Source organism: Phyllostomus discolor, chromosome X, assembly GCF_004126475.2.
Source record: "Phyllostomus discolor isolate MPI-MPIP mPhyDis1 chromosome X, mPhyDis1.pri.v3, whole genome shotgun sequence".
In the NCBI taxonomy this organism is placed as follows: Eukaryota; Metazoa; Chordata; class Mammalia; order Chiroptera; family Phyllostomidae; genus Phyllostomus; species Phyllostomus discolor.
Genome location: NC_050198.1, coordinates 47,483,653 through 47,487,730, shown reverse-complemented (window position 1 = coordinate 47,487,730; position 4,078 = coordinate 47,483,653). Strand labels below are relative to the sequence as shown.

The 4,078-nt window shown below is 35.1% G+C and overlaps 1 non-coding gene across 1 annotated transcript; it reads right to left on the bottom strand.

Moving 5' to 3' along the window:
• Positions 1–1,672: 1,672 nt before the first annotated feature.
• Positions 1,673–1,800, bottom strand: LOC114505882. Its single transcript, XR_003685333.1, has one exon. It is a non-coding gene; the product is annotated as a small nucleolar RNA SNORA35 (small nucleolar RNA).
• Between the last annotated feature and the right edge of the window lie 2,278 nt (positions 1,801–4,078).

The following is a 4,078-nucleotide window of genomic DNA, read 5'->3' as shown; positions in this document are numbered from 1 at the left end:
AGAGAAAGGGAAGGAGAAAGAGAGGGAGAGAATTATCAATGTGTGGTTGCCTCTTGCATGTCCCCTCTTAGAGACCTAGCCATCAACCCAGGCAGGTGCCCTGACTGGTAATCTAATCAGTGACCATTTGATTCACAGCCCACACTCAACCCACTGAGCTACACTAACCAGGACTCTTTTTGTTATTAAACTCACTCTTCCTTAGGCAGTCTTGGCTTTCTTCAATTGCAAAAATGAAGCCCCCCATTGCCTTTTTAAAAACAAGTTTGCATTGCTCAAGGTCTTCATATCTCAGAGTAGGTTAGCATCTTTGTTTTATTTCTCTTGTCTTATACTTGGCCCTTGTCATGCACTTAATTTGCCAGAACAATAATTAAACACACACACACACAACACACACACTCAGAAAATGAGTAGAGGTTTGCATTGTGTTTGCCTCTGTTCTTTGAAATTATTGAGCCCATTTTCAAAAGAAATAATCTGCTTTCAAATTTGACCTTAGTTTTAAACATACACTTCGTTAGAGGTGTCTGCTGATTACTATTTCAGCACATTGTCAACTGATTCCATATGTGTTTTTGCTTTTCCTCTTCCCATTTCTTCCCTTTTAGTCACAAGTTTTCAAAGTTTAATAGTTTAATATGACTGGCAGAATCCAATAGACTGATTTAAAATTAATGTGTAGTATAGTTGAAAAGACAGATTTCTAATGATTTACTTACAATGTAGTTTTAGCCACTACCAATTTTCAGCTGTTCATATCTCTGAGTTAATGCTTAATGTAGTTGCCTTAGTACATTTATAGATTTAAATGTACAGAAGCATGTATTTCTGAAAAAAAGAAACCCACAAAGTTTTGAAGTTCCTGCCCTGGCTGGCTTAGCTCAGCGGATTGAGCACGGGCTGCGAACCAAAGTTTTGAAGTTCCAATAGGACTAAGTAGAAAGCTAGTAGAAATTTCTTAGCACCTGGAATTTACTTAAAGAAACTATGAATGGTATTGACTAAGAATATTTCTCTGACAGGACTTCAGTTTCCCTTCCCATGCCTAACTGCACAAAATGTAAGGGGAAATACCTTGTAGCAGTGTTTATAAGCATTTTGTGTGTAAGGTAGAATACAGAGGAAAGAAATACTCTCAGTTCTAAATTTTCTTTTAGCACTAATTCATGATCAAACATCTACTACAGCTCCTATTTTTTTGTTACTTCTACTTTTCATTAAACAATTCTTTCTAAAATCTTGACTTCTCTTCATCCCAACATCTGCAAGATAATTATAATCTCATTATATCACATCAAAAAGAAAACTTGTCTCTCCTGTCTTACTAACGATAAGCAATTTTCCAGGGAACTTAAATGAATTTATTTTATAATGTTATCACCATGACAATCTTAGGTCACTGAGCTAAGATCTTAGGTCAATCTTACTGTCAACCTTAGTGTTTGTGCTAGGACATTGAGTTTAAGGGGGGTTAATGTAACTTGCTAAGAGCTACACAGCTACTAATGGTGGTGATGATGGTGTAGTAATGATGGCACTATTTTCTTAGTACCTGCTATTAGCCTGATATGAACATAGTCACCCTTATCTAGTAATAGCAGGTACTCAGCTGCTTGATTTATATTTTAACCCTGCCACTTTTCTTAGTCAGGGTCACAGGAGCATGAACATTTGTATCCACCTGCATGCAGGAGTATCCCACAGCATGACTTTCCCAGATTTAGGAGGCATTTGCTTTCCTACTGCTCAATGCCCAGTTGGTCCAGGAGAACACCAGTGGGTCCTATGCCAGTGCTAGACAGCAGAGCTAGGGTTGGGACCCTGCATCCTGTGTAGAAGAACAAGCTTTGAGGAGAAGGTGGATGGGAGACCTGAAACATCTCAGGATCTATTGCTTCATTCACTTAGCGTTGCTACTGCATACATGGGGCAGCTTTGGGGAAAGCAATGTGAGTTTAGAATCAGGTAGGTTTGTGTTCAGAATTCCAGCTCTGTTATTCTCACTAGCTGTGGGATCTTGGAAACTCACTTAAGCTCTCTTGGCCCATGTTTCCTCATATATTAAATAGGATCAACAATAACTATTTCATTAATAGTTGACTGTTGTGAGAATTAAAAGAAATAATTTGCAGAATCCAGCCCAATACCTGACGTTATTAGATGTATAATAAATAACATCTGGTATCACAACAAAATATCTCACCCCTTGTTAATGGTACCTGTCTTTCTCTTTAAAATTACTATTTGTGAGAAACTTAATTTCAAAAACTTGGATTTTTTAGTTAATAATTCTACTTTTTCTGCTAGTCTTATAATTTTCCCTTAGAAAAGCCAAGTTGCTTTATACCTAATTGTTTATGTTAGCTTAAATGTTGAATAAAACTATTTAAACTTTCCTAAACTTTTCTGATGAGAATTTGTAGATCATTACCCTTGAACTATATAAAAGACCGACACATTTTTTTTTTATGCATCTGGGTGGGACTTACATTCTCTCACATATATTGTACCAAACAGAAACCTATTCATTTGATGTGCTCCCCCCAATTGTTTTCATTTTTTTAGCTTCAATAATTTTTATTTATTGACACATGCTCCTTCTTTCCTCTTACATCTATGGCACATTTCTCTCTTTTTTTTTCACATTTTTTATTGTTGTTCAAGTACAGTTATCTCTATTTTCCTCCCACCACTCTTTCCACCCCAGCCATCCCCACCTCCCTCCCCTGATCCCACCCCTGCTTTGGCTTTGTCCATGTGTCCTTTATACATGTTCCTTGATGACCCTTCCCACTTTTCTCCCCATTATCCCCTCCCACTTCCCTCAGGTGACTGTCAGTTTGTTCTTAATTTCAATGTCTCTGGTTGTATTTATAAAGACAGAATGTGGATTAAAAGATGCTTTTAGATGTCTTTTAATCCTCATTCTGTCTTTATAACTGCCTTCCCACCCATACCTGTTGCTCTTCTCATAACATCTGAGACCTAGTAGGTGTCTCCTAAATTGTTATAATGAACTAATATATTAGTCAGTTTAATTGATATTTTATTGTTTGACTTCATATGGTTAATTGTAATACTGGAATTGACATTATTATGACAATTCAATTTATAATGTCAATTCCACATACATTAGATGGTGAAATTCTATTCATTCATTCATTTTTAGCAAGCTCATTGCTTTTCTTTTCATTTGACTTTGTTTCTATGTAGCTTCCTATTTCATCAGAAAACAGTTACTGTTGTTGGGCCTCATTTTCTCATGTATAATTATTATTGCTATACATTTATTAAACATTGTTTACCAGCTATAATTTAAATATTTATTTAAACATTTCACTTTATCAGAACTTAAATCTCCCATGAGTCTCTCATGTGTTTAACAAAGATTTTATGTCTATTTTTAGTCCAAGTCTCTGTATCTCTCCTCAATTCAACATTTGTTACATATTTTTTCAGCTGTACAATTCAAAGTATAATTTATTATAGGCATCTGAGAAAAGTTACAGTTAGCAATGAATATGTATTCTGAATGAACCATAATTTCTTAAATACTGTGATGGTAAAATAAGTTGGTGCACTAGCCATTAAAGCAATTTGGCAAGGTCTATCAATATTTTAATTAATTGTTTTTATTTGATTTTGATTAAAAATCCAGTACCTTAAGTAGCCACTGGCAAATAATCATCATTACTTCTTTCTTCATTTTTTTGCTTCATAAAGTCATTGATAAAATTCTATGAACCAAGAACTACTCTAAATGTATAGTATTCTTATCAAACAACATCTCTCTGTACTCCTTCTAGTTTTCCCTTAGCCTGATATGCTGCCTTAACAAGTGATGCCCACCCATGTGCTCAGCCATCCTGGAATTCTAAGAATAGTCTGGCCTCAAGTGCAAAAAACTACATTAATTACAAACCTTGGTATGTGAATCACCATTATTATCTTGACAAATATGGCTCCTTTGATATATTCAATCAAATAATAATCAAAACAGTGCAATGTATACATTGTGAATGTACAATTTTATGGAGATGATGCCAGCTTATTTTTCTAAGTAGTTGTACAAATG